The 20,361-nt window shown below is 45.2% G+C and overlaps 1 protein-coding gene across 1 annotated transcript in view; it reads right to left on the reverse strand.

Annotated features, from left to right (window-relative positions):
• Positions 1-19,281, reverse strand: part of Pfas (phosphoribosylformylglycinamidine synthase) — a 295,039-nt gene extending 275,758 nt beyond the window's left edge. The window contains exon 1 of the mRNA XM_070100647.1: positions 19,186-19,281. The gene's annotated coding sequence lies outside the window, so the exon portion shown is untranslated. The remainder of the gene's footprint in view (positions 1-19,185) is intronic.
• Between the last annotated feature and the right edge of the window lie 1,080 nt (positions 19,282-20,361).

Consider the following 20,361-nt stretch of genomic DNA (forward strand, 5'->3'; position numbering starts at 1 on the left):
AGTGACACCCCTGCTTTTCATTGGGGGATGTTGCATCGTCTGCCGAGTCTTTTGCTTTCGTTGCGAGTGATTTTCGTGTGCAAGTTCGGTACTAGTCCCTCTAGGATATTCCAGGTGTATATAATCATGTATCTCTCCCGCCTGCTTTCCAGGGAATACAGGTTCAGGAACCTCAAGCGCTCCCAGTAATTGAGGTGTTTTATCTCCGTTATGCACGCTGTGAAGGTTTTCTGTACATTTTCTAGGTCAGCAATTTCACCTGCCTTGAAAGGTGCTGTTAGTGTGCAGCAATATTCCAGCCTAGATAGAACAAGTGACCTGAAGAGTGTCATCATGGGCTTGGCCTCCCTAGTTTTGAAGGTTCTCATTATCCATCCTGTCATTTTTCTAGCAGATGCGATTGATACAATGTTATGGTCCTTGAAGATGAGATCCTCCGACATGATCACTCCCAGGTCTTTGATGTTGTGGCCGTTTGTAGCCGGAATTTGTTTTGTACTCTGATGAAGTTTTAATTTCCTCATGTTTACCATATCGGAGTAACTGAAATTTCTCACTGTTGAACTTCATATTGTTTTCTGCAGCCCATTGAAAGATTTGGTTGATGTCCACCTGGAGCCTTGCAGTGTCTGCAATGGAAGACACTGTCATGCAGATTCAGGTGTCATCTGCAAAGGAAGACACGGTGCTGTGGCTGACATCCTTGTCTATGTCAGATATGAGGATGAGAAACCATGAAGTCACAGTTACTATGGTCACACTGTTACCATGAAGTCACACTATTACCATGAAGTTACAGTAACAACACTGTACTTCACGAAGAGTAGACTGTCAATTAAGACATGAACTTCTACAACATTTCTTCAGCATGACAGTTAAAGAACTGCAGCAGTTTTTTCTATCATGAGACTAGTAAGTTTATTTAGGTACAGTTACATAACTTCAGTTAGACAGATTTAGTCAAATACAATCATATACAGCAATGTATGAAAATTACCTAGAATAATACAAATAAAGTCAAACTGTGATGAATATTGTGTGTTGTAAATATAGGGAAAATTAACTACAAGTCAGTACAAAAAGACTAGTAACTGATAATTTCACTTTAACTACACATTAATGTGACATTAACAGTCATTCACTTACTACTGAGGAATTAATACAAATAAAGATAAAGATAAAGATGTTATTTCTTTGCAAAGTTACAATGTGTATTTACAATTTTGGTTAGTTAAGTACAAAGAAAGTCACTATCATGCCAGAGCATTTATCAATCAATCAAATTTATTCTTTAGGGCAGCCTTATCCTAATATATAATAACTACTTAAATCTAGACATGATAAGTGTGGATAACTTTTTAATACATCTTTATTTTATCTTAATACTTACTATGGAGGTTTATAAGAATAATAATTTTGAAGTTGCACATAATAAGACACAATATTACAATTAATGGTTCAAAAAGCAATATTTCATGGACTGGCAGATGTTTTAATAAACTCGAGGTCATATAATATAATATTTGGGAGTTGCTTCTAACTGGTTAGTTGTTGTTTTGCTTAATACTGAGAGAGAATTTTTAAGCATAACCCTAAATTTGTAAGTTGTCAGGGAATCATTTACCGGTGTCCAGGGCCCAAGACTGTCTTGTTCAACAGCTTCCCACCATGCATAATGGGAATTACCAATAGCTCCCTATTACAACCCAGGAATTCAAAGGTCTGTTATGCTGGGTGTAAAGTGAGAAATATAAACACAACAAATCAAATCTTATTATTATTATTTTTATTATAATCAAGGGGAAGCGCTAAACCCGGAGGATTATACAGTGCCTGGGGGGGGGGGGATGTGAAAGGCATTCAGGCTTAATTCGGGGAACTGGAGCACAGATCCAATTCCCTAAATCAAGAGCCCCTCACCAACATCAAGGAACCTTCCTTGAGGGGAAATCAAATCAAAGTTTATTCTCTATAAGGGTTACAATGCGGGATTTACAGATTTTTGGCTATTGTGTGGTTTACATGTAATAAAATACTAATTACAGAGGGGGCCACTAGAACACCTAGCATGGCTAGGCATTTCGGGCAAACTTAGATTAATTCTTAACCCTAAATTATTACAAATTGAGGAGTAAGCTGACTAAATACTAAGTGACCAAATACTTTTGACATATATTATCCTTTCACCAATTAAAAACAGAAGTATGTACACTATATACACTATGTACAACAATAGGTATTAGTGCACTCCACGGTAAGCAAGGCAGAATAGAAGCCACTAGAGAGCAGACCGTGCTTCAACCAGCTCAAGAATGGGAATGACAAGAGCAAACAGGCGGGTGGTGACCAAAATGCCTCTGCAACTGCCAGAACAATCTTCTCATTGGCTGAACCTGGGTGATGATCGAACGAAGGGGCCCCATCGTCCAACCCTAGTACTGGTTCGCTGGTTGGGGGAGAGAGCCTTTCAATGAACATGCGCCGAATAAAGGTTACAAACTCTTTGCATGCCACAGTCCCTGGCTGCCTTCAAGAGAGAGCTGGACAGATACTTCAAGTCTGTGCCTGACCAGCCAGGCAGTGGTTTGTAAGCTGGACTAAGTGCAGCCAGCAGCAACAGTCTGGTTAATCAGGCCCTGATCCACCAGGAGGCCTAATTGTGGACTGGGCCATGAGGGCATTGATGCCCAGAATACCCTCCAGGTAGACAACCCACAACAACAACACTGCCACAAGCAACAACAACATTGCCACAAGCAACAACAACACTGCCACAAGCAACAACAACATTGCCACAAGCAACAACAACACTGCCACAAGCAACAACAACACTACCACAAGCAACAACAAAACTGCCACAAGCAACAACACTGCCACAAGCAACAACAACACTGCCACAAGCAACAACAACACTGCCACAAGCAACAACACTGCCACAAGCAACAACAACACTGCCACAAGCAACAACAACACTGCCACAAGCAACAACAACACTGCCACAAGCAACAACACTGCCACAAGCAACAACACTGCCACAAGCAACAACAACACTGCTACAAGCAACAACAACATTTCCCACAAGCAACAACAATACTACCACAAGCAACAACAATACTACCACAAGCAACAACAACACTGCCACAAACAACAACAACATTGCCACAAGCAACAGCAACACTTGCCACAAGCAACAACAACACTGCCAAAAGCAACAACAACACCAACTTTATTACAACAACAACACTGCCAAAAGCAACAACAACACTGCCAAAAGCAACAACAACACTGCCACAAGCAACAACAACACTGCCACAAGCAACAACAACACTGCCACAAGCAACAATAACACTGCCACAAGCAACAACACTGCCACAAGCAACAACACTGCCATAAGCAAAGCTCCAGGCAGACATCAACCAAATCTTTCAGTGGGCTGCAGAAAACAATATGAAGTTCAACGATGAGAAATTTCAATTACTCAGATATGGTAAACATGAGGAAATTAAATCTTCATCAGAGTACAAAACAAATTCTGGCCACAAAATAGAGCGAAACACCAACGTCAAAGACCTGGGAGTGATCATGTCGGAGGATCTCACCTTCAAGGACCATAACATTGTATCAATCGCATCTGCTAGAAAAATGACAGGATGGATAATGAGAACCTTCAAAACTAGGGAGGCCAAGCCCATGATGACACTCTTCAGGTCACTTGTTCTATCTAGGCTGGAATATTGCTGCACACTAACAGCACCTTTCAAGGCAGGTGAAATTGCCGACCTAGAAAATGTACAGAGAACTTTCACGGCGCGCATAACGGAGATAAAACACCTCAATTATTGGGAGCGCTTGAGGTTCCTAAACCTGTATTCCCTGGAACGCAGGAGGGAGAGATACATGATTATATACACCTGGAAAATCCTAGAGGGACTAGTACCGAACTTGCACACGAAAATCACCCACTACGAAAGCAAAAGACTTGGCAGACGATGCACCATCCCCCCAATGAAAAGCAGGGGTGTCACTAGCACGTTAAGAGACCATACAATAAGTGTCAGGGGCCCGAGACTGTTCAACTGCCTCCCAGCACACATAAGGGGGATTACCAACAGACCCCTGGCAGTCTTCAAGCTGGCACTGGACAAGCACCTAAAGTCAGTTCCGGATCAGCCGGGCTGTGGCTCGTATGTTGGTTTGCGTGCAGCCAGCAGCAACAGCCTGGTTGATCAGGCTCTGATCCACCAGGAGGCCTGGTCTCAGACCGGGCCGCGGGGGCGTTGACCCCCGGAACTCTCTCCAGGTAAACTCCAGGTAAGCAACAACACTGCCACAAGCAACAACACTGCCACAAGTAACAACAACACTGCCACAAGTAACAACAACACTGCCACAAGTAACAACAACACTGCCACAAGTAACAACAACACTGCCACAAGCAACAACAACACTGTCATAAGCAACAACAACACAGCCACAAGCAACAACAACACTTGCCACAAGCAACAACAACACTGCCACAAGCAACAACACCACTTGCCACAAGCAACAACAACACTGTCACAAGCAACAACAATACTACCACAAGCAACAACAACACTTGCCACAAGCAACAACAATACTACCACAAGCAACAACAACACTGCCACAAGCAACAACAATACTGCCACAAGCAACAACAACACTTGCCACAAGCAACAACAATACTGCCACAAGCAACAACAACACTGCCACAAGCAACAACAACACTGTCACAAGCAACAACAATACTATCACAAGCAACAACAACACTGCCACAAGCAACAACAACACTGGCCACAAGCAACAACAATACTGCCACGCCCCTTGTGCAGATATCCAAGAACTAGCTACAAGCAGTATTAAAACAGGGAAGTGTTTTTGGGTATGCCCAAATGAAATAAATCTGTGGACTAAAATCACAAGGGTATTAAAAGAGGTCAACATCAAAGCTGCTTTCATAGAAAACCTGGAAGCTTTCTACAACAGATGGGAACATAAAAAGTCCGGGCTGAATGGTACTGCCCTTGATACTGGCCATGTAGTCAGAAACTGTAAGGCTGGAGATGATGTCCTGGTAGTCAGTAAATGGGGGGCTGATAGTGCTGTCCTGGGAGACAGTAATGGGGAAGCTGGAGGTGCTGTCCTGGGAGACAGTAATGGTGAAGCTGGAGGTGCTGTCCTGGGAGACAGTAATGGTGAAGCTGGAGATGCTGTCCTGGGAGACAGTAATGGGGAAGCTGGAGATGCTGTCCTGGGAGACAGTAATGGTGAAGCTGGAGATTTTGTCCAGGTAGTCGGGAATTATACGCAGGAAGGAATACATATGAATGACCGCATAGGGGACAGGAGCCATAGTAGGGAAACAAGTGTAGTCAAAGATAAGATAAAACCAATATTGCAAACTAGAAATACCGCAGGAAATAGCAAACAAGAGGACTCCACTAGCAATAGTGAGGATATATTACCAAAAACAAATGGTGGGAGCTCCATTGTTGGTGCTAGGGAGGATAGAAGTAAGACAGGGAAACATGCACCAACAGGGAATACAGTCACAGAAACCCAAGGCAAACGGAAACCAAGCCTGTGCACATACTATGCACTCGGTATCTGCTGGCATGGGAAATCTGGAAAAACAGATGGGACGTGCAACTATGACCACCCTAGGAAATGCCATGCCCATATGACAACAGGAAAATGCAAACTCCCTTCCTGTAAGCTTTTTCACCCTGAACTGTGTACCTCTTCAGTACAGGAAAGACTGTGCTATAACTTAAATTGCCAGGCATACCATCTAAAGGGGACAAAAAGATACAAAACATCCAGGCCATGGGAAAACCTGGGTAGCCACAGCCACTCAAGAGGGAGAGGTTTTTTAGTGCCAGGAAGGAAAAAAAACTGGCAGGAAATGGCAGAAATCGTACACCAAATCCAGTCATTCCTGGAGTGGAACCACAGTCGATGGCCTCCACTCCAAACCAACAGATACAGATACTAATGCCGGAAAAAAAATCCCCCCCCAGTACCAACAATACCACCAGTCCGATAACATTCTTCTTTGCAAATATACAGGGTCTAAAGCCAGCAACAAACAACAAAATACCTTTCATCCGTGGACTGCTTGCAGAGGCAAAGGCAATGTTCGCGGCTTTCACTGAGACCCACATAAAGGATCACTTGGACAACGAAATATGGATCCCAGGTTACAACCTATACAGATGTGACAGAGTGAACAGGCAAAAGGGGGGGGTTGGCCTGTACATTGCAGAGCCACTTGTTTGCACAGAACTGCTAAATGCCTCAAATGATGTAGTGGAAGTTTTAGCAGTAAAGGTCGAGAACCAAAACCTAGTCATTGTGATAGTCTACAAGCCTCCGGATGCAACATCCCAGCAATTCCAGGAACAGCTGTTAAAAATTGACCACTGTCTGGAAAACCTTCCAGCTCCTGCACCCAACATCTTGCTCCTGGGGGATTTCAACTTAAGGCACCTAAAATGGAGGAATATAGCAAATAATATTGTTGCAGTAATAACACCAGGAGGCAGCTCTGATGAAAACTCACACTCACGCGAGCTTTTAAATCTCTGCACAAAATTCAATTTAAACCAGCAAATAATAGAGCCTACTAGACTGGAGAATACACTAGACCTCATCTTCACTAACAATGATGATCTGATAAGAAATATCACCATATCAAAAACAATATACTCAGATCACAACATAATTGAGGTTCAGTCATGTATGCGCGGAGCCCAAGACCGACATAATGAGATTAGTCACGAGGGAGCATTCACCAAATTCAACTTCAATAACAAAAACATAAAGTGGGACCAAGTAAACCAAGTCCTAACCGATATAAGCTGGGAAGATATACTAAGCAACACAGACCCCAACTTATGCCTAGAACAGATTAACTCGGTAGCACTCGATGTATGCACAAGGCTTATTCCTCTAAGAAAAAGGAGGAGTAGATGTAAAACAGAAAGAGACAGGCGCTCCCTTTACAGGCGACGGAAAAGAATAACAGAGCGGCTAAAAGAGGTCAATATATCTGAAATGCGTAGGGAGACACTGGTCAGAGAAATAGCAAGCATCGAACTTAAGCTAAAAGAATCCTTTAGGAGTCAGGAATCGCGGGAAGAACTAAAAGCCATAAATGAAATCGAAAGAAACCCAAAGTATTTCTTCTCCTATGCCAAATCAAAATCGAGAACAACGTCCAGTATTGGGCCCCTACTTAAACAAGATGGGTCCTACACAGATGACAACAAGGAAATGAGTGAGCTACTCAAGTCCCAATATGACTCAGTTTTTAGCAAGCCGCTAACCAGACTGAGAGTCGAAGATCAAAATGAATTTTTTATGAGAGAGCCACAAAATTTGATTAACACAAGCCTATCCGATGTTATCCTGACGCCAAATGACTTCGAACAGGCGATAAATGACATGCCCATGCACTCTGCCCCAGGGCCAGACTCATGGAACTCTGTGTTCATCAAGAACTGCAAGAAGCCCCTATCACGAGCCTTTTCCATCCTATGGAGAGGGAGCATGGACACGGGGGTCGTCCCACAGTTACTAAAAACAACAGACATAGCCCCACTCCACAAAGGGGGCAGTAAAGCAACAGCAAAGAACTACAGACCAATAGCACTAACATCCCATATCATAAAAATCTTTGAAAGGGTCCTAAGAAGCAAGATCACCACGCATCTAGAAACCCATCAGTTACACAACCCAGGGCAACATGGGTTTAGAACAGGTCGCTCCTGTCTGTCTCAACTATTGGACCACTACGACAAGGTCCTAAATGCACTAGAAGACAAAAAGAATGCAGATGTAATATATACAGACTTTGCAAAAGCCTTCGACAAGTGTGACCATGGCGTAATAGCGCACAAAATGCGTGCTAAAGGAATAACAGGAAAAGTCGGTCGATGGATCTATAATTTCCTCACTAACAGAACACAGAGAGTAGTCGTCAACAGAGTAAAGTCCGAGGCAGCTACGGTGAAAAGCTCTGTTCCACAAGGCACAGTACTCGCTCCCATCTTGTTCCTCATCCTTATATCCGACATAGACAAGGATGTCAGCCACAGCACCGTGTCTTCCTTTGCAGATGACACCCGAATCTGCATGACAGTGTCTTCCATTGCAGACACTGCAAAGCTCCAGGCAGACATCAACCAAATCTTTCAGTGGGCTGCAGAAAACAATATGAAGTTCAACGATGAGAAATTTCAATTACTCAGATATGGTAAACATGAGGAAATTAAATCTTCATCAGAGTGCAAAACAAATTCTGGCCACAAAATAGAGCGAAACACCAACGTCAAAGACCTGGAAGTGATCATGTCGGAGGATCTCACCTTCAAGGACCATAACATTGTATCAATCGCATCTGCTAGAAAAATGACAGGATGGATAATGAGAACCTTCAAAACTAGGGAGGCCAAGCCCATGATGACACTCTTCAGGTCACTTGTTCTATCTAGGCTGGAATATTGCTGCACACTAACAGCACCTTTCAAGGCAGGTGAAATTGCCGACCTAGAAAATGTACAGAGAACTTTCACGGCGCGCATAACGGAGATAAAACACCTCAATTATTGGGAGCGCTTGAGGTTCCTAAACCTGTATTCCCTGGAACGCAGGAGGGACAGATACATGATTATATACACCTGGAAAATCCTAGAGGGACTAGTACCGAACTTGCACACGAAAATCACCCACTACGAAAGCAAAAGACTTGGCAGACGATGCACCATCCCCCCAATGAAAAGCAGGGGTGTCACTAGCACGTTAAGAGACCATACAATAAGTGTCAGGGGCCCGAGACTGTTCAACTGCCTCCCAGCACACATAAGGGGGATTACCAACAGACCCCTGGCAGTCTTCAAGCTGGCACTGGACAAGCACCTAAAGTCAGTTCCGGATCAGCCGGGCTGTGGCTCGTATGTTGGTTTGCGTGCAGCCAGCAGCAACAGCCTGGTTGATCAGGCTCTGATCCACCAGGAGGCCTGGTCTCAGACCGGGCCGCGGGGGCGTTGACCCCCGGAACTCTCTCCAGGTAAACTCCAGGTAAACTCCAAGCAACAACAACACTGTCACAAGCAACAACACTTGCCACAAGCAACAACAATACTACCACAAGCAACAACAACACTGCCACAAGCAACAACACTGCCACAAGCAACAACAATACTACCACAAGCAACAACAACACTGTCACAAGCAACAACACTGCCACAAGCAACAACAATACTACCACAAGCAACAACAACACTGCCACAAGCAACAACAACACTGCCACAAGCAATAACACTGCCACAAGCAAAAACAACACATGCCACAAGCAACAACGCTGCCACAAGCAACAACAACACTGCCACAAGCAACAATACCACAAGCAACAACAACATTGCCACAAGCCACAAAAACACTTGCCCCAAGCAACAACAACACTTGCCACAAGCAACAACAACACTGCCACAAGCAACAACAATACTGCCACAAGCAACAACAACACTGCCACAAGCAACAACACTTGCCACAAGCAACAACAACACTTGCCACAAGCAACAAAAACACTTGCCACAAGCAACAACAACACTTGCCACAAGCAACAACAACACTGCCACAAGCAACAACAATACTGCCACAAGCAACAACAACACTGCCACAAGCAACAACACTTGCCACAAGCAACAACAACACTTGCCACAAGCAACAACAACACTTGCCACAAGCAACAACAACACTTGCCACAAGCAACAACAACACTTGCCACAAGCAACAACAACACTGCCACAAGCAACAACAACACTGCCACAAGCAACAACAACACTGCCACAAGCAACAACACCACTTGCCACAAGCAACAACAACACTTGCCACAAGCAACAACAACACTGTCACAAGCAACAACAATACTGCCACAAGCAACAACATTACTGCCACAAACAACAACACTGTCACAAGCAACAACAATACTGCCACAAGCAACAACAACACTGCCACAAGCAACAACAACACTTGCCACAAGCAACAACAACACTGCCACAAACAACAACAACACTGTCACAAGCAACAACAATACTGCCACAAGCAACAACAATACTGCCACAAACAACAACACTGCCACAAGCAACAACAACACAGCCACAAGCAACAACAATACTGTCACAAGCAGCAACAACACTACGACAAGCAACAATACTACTACAAGCAACAACAACACTGCCACAAGCAACAACAACACTGCCAAAAGCAACAGCAACACTACCACAAGCAACAACAATACTACCAAAAGCAACAACAACACTACCACAATAACAACACTACCACAAGTAACAACAACACTACCAAGCAACAACAACACTACCACAAGCTACAATACTACCACAAGTAACAACACTACCACAAGTAACAACACTACCACAAGTAACAACAACACTACCACAAGTAACAACAACACTACCACAAGCTACAACAACACTACCACAAGCTACAACAACACTACCACAAGCAACAACAACACTAACACAAGCTAAAACAACACTACCACAAGTAACAACACTACCACAAGCTACAACAACACTACTACCACAAGCTACAACACTACCACAAGCAACAACACTACCACAAGCAACAACACTACCACAAGCAACAACAACACTACCACAAGCTACAACACTACCACAAGTAACAACAACACTACCACAAGTAACAACAACACTACCAAGAGTAACAACAACACTACCACAAGCAACAACAACACTACCACAAGCAACAACACTACCACAAGTAACAACACTACCACAAGCAACAACACTACCACAAGCAACAACAACACTACCACAAGTAACAACACTACCACAAGTAACAATAACAGTACCACAAGTAACAATAACACTACCACAAGTAACAATAACAATACCACAAGAAACAATAACACTACCACAAGTAACCACAACACTACCACAAGCAACAATAACAATACCACAAGTAACAATAACACTACCACAAGTAACAACACTACCACAAGCAACAATAACACTACCACAAGTAACAATAACAATACCACAAGTAACAATAACACTACCACAAGTAACAACAACACTACCACAAGCAACAATAACACTACCACAAGTAACAACAACACTACCACAAGCAACAATAACACTACCACAAGTAACAACAACAAGCAACAATAACACTACCACAAGCAACAATAACACTACCACAAGTAACAATAACAATACCACAAGCAACAATAACAATACCACAAGTAACAATAACAATACCACAAGCAACAATAACACTACCACAAGTAACAATAACAATACCACAAGCAACAATAACACTACCACAAGCAACAATAACACTACCACAAGTAACAATAACAATACCACAAGCAACAATAACACTACCACAAGTAACAATAACAATACCACAAGCAACAATAACACTACCACAAGTAACAATAACACTACCACAAGTAACAATAACAATACCACAAGTAACAATAACACTACCACAAGCAACAATAACACTACCACAAGCAACAATAACACTACCACAAGTAACAATAACACTACCACAAGCAACAATAACACTACCACAAGTAACAATAACACTACCACAAGTAACAATAACACTACCACAAGCAACAATAACAATACCACAAGTAACAACACTACCACAAGCAACAATAACAATACCACAAGCAACAATAACAATACCACAAGTAACAATAACAATACCACAAGCAACAATAACACTACCACAAGCAACAATAACACTACCACAAGTAACAATAACACTACCACAAGCAACAATAACAATACCACAAGTAACAACAACACTACCACAAGCAACAATAACAATACCACAAGCAACAATAACAATACCACAAGGAACAATAACAATACCACAAGTAACAATAACACTACCACAAGCAACAATAACACTACCAAAAGTAACAATAACACTACCACAAGTAACAATAACACTACCACAAGTAACACTAACACTACCACAAGCAACAATAACACTACCAAAAGTAAAAATAACACTACCACAAGTAACAATAACACTACCACAAGTAACAATAACACTACCACAAGCAACAATAACACTACCACAAGTAACAACAACACTACCACAAGTAACAATAACACTACCACAAGTAACAATAACACTACCACAAGTAACAATAACACTACCACAAGCAACAATAACACTACCAAAAGTAACAATAACACTACCACAAGTAACAATAACACTACCACAAGCAACAATAACACTACCAAAAGTAACAACAACACTACCACAAGTAACAATAACACTACCACAAGTAACAATAACACAACCAAAAGTAACAATAACACTACCACAAGCAACAATAACACTACCAAAAGTAACAATAACACTACCACAAGCAACAATAACAATACCACAAGTAACAATAACAATACCACAAGGAACAATAACACTACCACAAGTAACAATAACACTACCACAAGTAACAACACTACCACAAGTAACAACACTACCACAAGCAACAATAACACTACCACAAGCAACAATAACACTACCACAAGTAACAATAACACTACCACAAGTAACAATAACACTACCACAAGTAACAACAACACTACCACAAGCAACAATAACACTACCACAAGCAACAATAACAATACCACAAGTAACAACACTACCACAAGTAACAATAACAATACCACAAGTAACAACAACACTACCACAAGTAACAATAACACTACCACAAGTAACAACAACACTACCACAAGTAACAACACTACCACAAGCAACAATAACACTACCACAAGTAACAACAACACTACCACAAGTAACAACAACACTACCACAAGCAACAATAACACTACCAAAAGTAACTATAACACTACCACAAGCAACAATAACACTACCACAAGTAACAACAACACTACCACAAGTAACAACAACACTACCACAAGCAACAATAACACTACCACAAGTAACAACACTACCACAAGCAACAATAACACTACCACAAGTAACAATAACAATACCACAAGCAACAATAACACTACCACAAGTAACAACACTACCACAAGTAACAATAACAATACCACAAGTAACAATAACAATACCACAAGTAACAATAACAATACCACAAGTAACAATAACACTACCACAAGTAACAACAACACTACCACAAGCAACAATAACAATACCACAAGTAACAATAGCAATACAAGTAACAACAACACTACCACAAGTAACAATAACAATACCACAAGTAACAATAACAATACCACAAGTAACAACAACACTACCACAAGTAACAATAACAATACCACAAGTAACAATAACAATACCACAACAATAACACTACCACAAGCAACAATAACACTACCACAAGTAACAACAACACTACCACAAGTAACAATAACAATACCACAAGTAACAATAACAATACCACAAGTAACAATAACACTACCACAAGTAACAACAACACTACCACAAGTAACAATAACAATACCACAAGTAACAATAACAATACCACAAGTAACAACAACACTACCACAAGTAACAACAACACTACCACAAGTAACAATAACACTACCACAAGTAACAACAACACTACCACAAGTAACAATAACACTACCACAAGTAACAATAACACTACCACAAGTAACAATAACACTACCACAAGCAACAATAACACTACCACAAGTAACAATAACACTACCACAAGCAACAATAACACTACCACAAGTAACAATAACACTACCACAAGTAACAATAACACTACCACAAGCAACAATAACACTACCACAAGCAACAATAACACTACCACAAGCAACAATAACACTACCACAAGTAACAATAACACTACCACAAGCAACAATAACAATACCACAAGCAACAATAACACTACCACAAGTAACAACAACACTACCACAAGCAACAATAACACTACCACAAGTAACAATATAACACAGCCAGCCTGGCTGACCATGATAACACAGCCAGCCTGGCTGACCATGATAACACAGCCAGCCTGGCTGACCATGATAACACAGCCAGCCTGGCTGACCATGATAACACAACCAGCCTGGCTGACCATGATAACACAACCAGCCTGGCTGACCATGATAACACAACCAGCCTGGTTGACCATGATAACAAAACCAGCCTCGCTGACCATGATAACACAGCCAGCCTGGCTGACTATGATAACACAACCAGCCTCGCTGACCATGATAACACAACCAGCCTGGATGACCATGATAACACAACCAGCCTGGCTGACCATGATAACACAACCAGTCTCACTGACCATGATAACACAACCAGCCTGGCTGACCATGATAACACAACCAGCCTGGCTGACCATGATAACACAGCCAGCCTGGCTGACCATGATAACACAGCCAGCCTGGCTGACCATGATAACACAGCCAGCCTGGCTGACCATGTTAACATAGCCAGCCTCGCTGACCATGATAACAACCAGCCTGGATGACCATGATAACACAACCAGCCTGGCTGACCATGATAACACAACCAGCCTGGCTGACCATGATAACACAACCAGCCGGGCTGACCATGATAACACAACCAGCCTGGCTGACCATGACAACACAGCCAGCCTGGCTGAACATGATAACACAGCCAGCCACGCCGACCATGATAACACAGCCAGCCTCGCTTACAATGATAACACAACCAGCCTGGCTGACCATGATAACACAACCAGCCTGGCTGACCATGATAACACAACCAGCCTGGCTGACCATGACAACACAGCCAGCCTGGCTGAACATGATAACACAGCCAGCCACGCCGACCATGATAACACAGCCAGCCTCGCTTACAATGATAACACAACCAGCCTGGATGACCATGATAACACAACCAGCCTCGCTGACCATGATAACACAACCAGCCTCGCTGACCATGATAACACAGCTAGCCTCGCTGACCATGATAACACAACCAGCCTGGCAAACCATGACAACACAACCAGCCTGGCTGACCATGACAACACAACCAGCCTGGCTGACCATGATAACACAACCAGCCTGGCTGACAATGAAAACACAACCAGCCTGGCTGACCATGATAACACAGCCAGCCTGGCTGACCATGATAACACAGCCAGCCTGGCTGACCATGATAACGCAGCCAGCCTGGCTGACCATGATAACACAGCCAACCTGGCCGACCATGACAACACAGCCAGCCTGGCTGACCATGATAACACAGCCTGGCTGACCATGATAACACAGCCAGCCTCGCTGACCATGATAACACAGCCAGCCTCGCTGACCATGATAACACAACCAGCCTGGCTCACCATAACACAGTCAGCCTGGCTGACCATGATAACACAGCCAGCCTGGCTGACCATGATAACACAACCAGTCTGGTGACCATGATAACACAACCAGCCTGGTTGACCAGGATAACAACCAGCCTGGCTGACCATGATAACACAACAAGCCTGGCTGACAATAACACAGTCAGCCTAGCTAACCATAACACAGTCAGCCTAGCTGACCATGATAACACAACCAGCCTGGCTGACCATGGTAACACAACCAGCCTGGCTGACCATGGTAACACAACCAGCCTGGCTGACCATGGTAACACAACCAGCCTGGATGACCATAACACAGCCAGTCTGGCTGACCATAACAGCCATTCTGGCTGACAATAACACAGCCAGCCTGGCTGACCATAACACAACCAGCCTGGCTGACCATGATAACACAACCAGCCTGGCTGACCTTGATAAAACAGCCAGTCTGGCTGACCATGATAACACAGCCAGTCTGGCGACCATGATAACACAACCAGCCTGGCTGACCATAACACAACCAGGCTGGCTGACCATGATAACACAACCAGCCTGGCTGACCATAACACAACCAGCCTGGCTGACCATAACAACACAACCAGCCTGGCTGACCATGATAACACAGCAAGTCTGGCTGATCATAACACAGCCAGTCTGGCTGACCATAACGCAACCAGACTGGCTGACCTTGATAACACAACCAGTCTGGCTGACCATGATAACACAGCCAGTCTGGCTAACCATAACACAACCAGCCTGGCTGACCATGATAACACAACCAGTCTGGCTGACCATGATAACACAGCCAGTCTGGCTAACCATAACACAACCAGTCTGGCTGACCATGATAACACAGCCAGTCTGGCTGATCATAACACAGCCAGTCTGGCAGACCATAACACAACCAGCCTGGCTGACCATGATAACACAGCCAGTCTGGCTGACCATGATAACAGAGCCAGTCTGGCTGACCATGATAACACAGCCAGTCTGGCTGACCATGATAACACAGCCAGTCTGGCTGACCATGATAACACAGCCAGTCTGGCTGACCATAACACAACCAGCCTGGCTGACCATACTAACACAGCCAGTCTGGCTGACCATAACACAACCAGCCTGGCTGACCATGATAACACAGCCAGTCTGGCTAACCATAACACAACCAGCCTGGCTGACCATTGACCATACCAGGCTGGCTGACCATGCCAGTGGCTGACCATAACAACACAACCAGCCTGGCTGACCATGATAACACAACCAGCAGTCTGGCTGACCATGATAACACAGCCAGTCTGGCTGATAACACACCAGTCTGGCTAACCATAACACAACCAGCCTGGCTGACCATGATAACACAAGCCAGCTAACCATAACACAGCCAGTCTGGCTGACCATGATAACACAGCCAGTCTGGCTGACCATAACACAACCAGCCTGGCTGACCATGCTAACACAGCCAGTCTGGCTGACCATAACACAACCAGTCGTTCTGACCATGATAACACAGCCAGTCTGGCTAACCATAACACAACCAGCCTGGCTGACCATGATAACACAGCCAGTCTGGCTGACCATAACACAACCAGCCTGGCTGACCATGATAACACAGCCAGCCTGGCTGACCATAACACAACCAGCCTGGCTGACTATGATAACAACCAGCCTGGCTGACCATAACACAACCAGCCTGGCTGACCATGATAACACAGCCAGCCTGGCTGACGATAACACAACCAGCCTGGCTGACCATAACACAACCAGCCTGGCTGACCATAACACAACCAGCCTGGCTGACCATAACACAACCAGCCTGGCTGACCATAACACAACCAGCCTGGCTGACCATCATAACACAGCCAGTCTGGCTTACCATAACACAACCAGCCTGGCTGACCATGATAACACAACCAGCCTGGCTGACCATGATAACACAACCAGCCTGGCTGACCATGATAACACAACCAGCCTGGCTGACCATGATAACACAACCAGCCTGGATGACCATGATAACACAACCAGCCTGGCTGACCATAACACAACCAGCCTGGCTGACCATGGTAACACAACCAGCCTGGCTGACCATAACACAAACAGCCTGGCTGACCATGATAACACAGCCAGTCTGGCTGACCATAACACAACCAGCTTGGCTGACCATGATAACACAACCAGCCTGCCTGACCATGGTAACACAACCACCCTGGCTGACCATAACACAACCAGCCTGGCTGACCATGATAACACAGCTAGTCTGGCTGACCATAACACAACCAGCCTGGCTGACCATGATAACACAGCCAGTCTGGCTGACCATAACACAACCAGCCTGGCTGACCATGATAACACAACCAGCCTGGCTGACCATGATAACACAACCAGCCTGGCTGACCATGATAACACAGCCCGTCTGGCTGACCATAACACAGCCAGTCTGGCTGACCATGATAACACAGCCAGCCTGGCTGACCATGATAACACAACCAGCCTGGCTGACCATGATAACACAGCCCGTCTGGCTGACCATAACACAGCCAGTCTGGCTGACCATGATAATGCAGCCAGCCTGGCTGACCATGATAACACAGCCAGTCTGGCTGACCATGATAACACAACCAGCCTGGCTGACCATGATAACACAGCCAGTCTGGCTGACCATAACACAACCAGCCTGGCTGACCATGATAACACAGCCAGTCTGGCTGACCATAACACAACCAGCCTGGCTGACCATGATAACACAACCAGCCTGGCTGACCATGATAACACAACCAGCCTGGCTGACCATGATAATACAGCCCGTCTGGCTGACCATAACACAGCCAGTCTGGCTGACCATGATAACACAGCCTGTGTGGCTGATCATAACACAGCCAGTCTGGCTGGCCATAACACAACCAGCCTGGCTGACCATGATAACACTGACAGTCTGGCTGACCATAACACAACCAGCCTGGCTGACCATGATAACACAACCAGCCTGGCTGACCATGATAACACAGCCAGTCTGGCTGACCATAACACAGCCAGTCTGGCTGACCATAACACAGCCAGTCTGGCTGACCATAACACAGCCAGCCTGGCTGACCATTGTAACACAACCAGCCTGGCTGACCATGATAACACAGCCAGTCTGGCTGACCATAGCACAACCAGCCTGGCTGACCATGATAACACAGCCAGTCTGGCTGACCATAACACAACCAGCCTGGCTGACCATGATAACACAACCAGCCTGGCTGACCATGATAACACAACCAGCCTGGCTGACCATGATAACACAGCCCGTCTGGCTGACCATAACACAGCCAGTCTGGCTGACCATGATAACACAGCCTGTGTGGCTGATCATAACACAGCCAGTCTGGCTGACCATAACACAACCAGCCTGGCTGACCATGATAACACTGCCAGTCTGGCTGACCATAACACAACCAGCCTGGCTGACCATGATAACACAACCAGCCTGGCTGACCATGATAACACAGCCAGTCTGGCTGACCATAACACAGCCAGTCTGGCTGACCATAACACAGCCAGTCTGGCTGACCATAACACAGCCAGTCTGGCTGACCATAACACAGCCAGTCTGGCTGACCATAACACAGCCAGCCTGGCTGACCATTGTAACACAACCAGCCTGGCTGACCATAACACAGCCAGTCTGGCTGACCATAACAGAACCAGGCTAGGTATGTCTGACTCGGCTACCACCATTACTACACATCAAGATAACACTGATAACACACACTGTATAACACAAGGGAGGCTGATAACAAGTGTAGTAACGAACATACGTTGATACAAGTGTAGCGCAGTTGATGTTCTGTACAACCTGACTCCACCACTGACACTCACACACTGACCACCACCACTACTACCATCAACCCCTCCCCTACACCACCACTACAACCATTAACCCCTCCCCTACACCACCACTACTACCATCAACCCCTCCCCTACACCACCACTACTACCATCAACCCCTCCCCTACACCACCACTACTACCATCAACCCCTCCCCTACACCACCACTACTACCATCAACCCCTCCCCTACACCACCACTACAACCATAAACCCCTCCCCTACACCACCACTACTACCATCAACCCTTCCCCTACACCACCACTACAACCATCAACCCCTCCCCTACACCACCACTACTACCATAAACCCCTCCCCTACACCACCACTACTACCATCAACCCCTCCCCTACACCACCACTACTACCATCAACCCCTCCCCTACACCACCACTACTACCATCAACCCCTCCCCTACACCACCACTACTACCATCAACCCCTCCCCTACACCACCACTACAACCATCATCCCCTCCCCTACACCACCACAACTACCATCAACCCCTCCCCTACACCACCACTACTACCATCAACCCCTCCCCTACACCACCACTACTACCATCAACCCCTCCCCTACACCACCACTACAACCATCATCCCCTCCCCTACACCATCACTACTACCATCAACCCCTCCCCTACACCACCACTACAACCATCATCCCCTCCCCTACACCACCACAACTACCATCAACCCCTCCCCTACACCACCACTACTACCATCAACCCCTCCCCTACACCACCACTACTACCATCAACCCCTCCCCTACACCACCACTACTACCATCAACCCCTCCCCTACACCACCACAACTACCATCAACCCCTCCCCTACACCACCACTACTACCATCAACCCCTCCCCTACACCACCACTACTACAATCAACCCCTCCCCTACACCACCACAACAACCATCAACCCCTCCCCTACACCACCACTACTACCATCAACCCCTCCCCTACACCACCACTACTACCATCAACCCCTCCCCTACACCACCACTACCATCAACCCCTCCCCTACACCACCACAACTACCATCAACCCCTCCCCTACACCACCACAACTACCATCAACCCCTCCCCTACACCACGACTACTACCAGCAAC

This window comes from Cherax quadricarinatus, chromosome 73 (assembly GCF_038502225.1).
Source record: "Cherax quadricarinatus isolate ZL_2023a chromosome 73, ASM3850222v1, whole genome shotgun sequence".
In the NCBI taxonomy this organism is placed as follows: Eukaryota; Metazoa; Arthropoda; class Malacostraca; order Decapoda; family Parastacidae; genus Cherax; species Cherax quadricarinatus.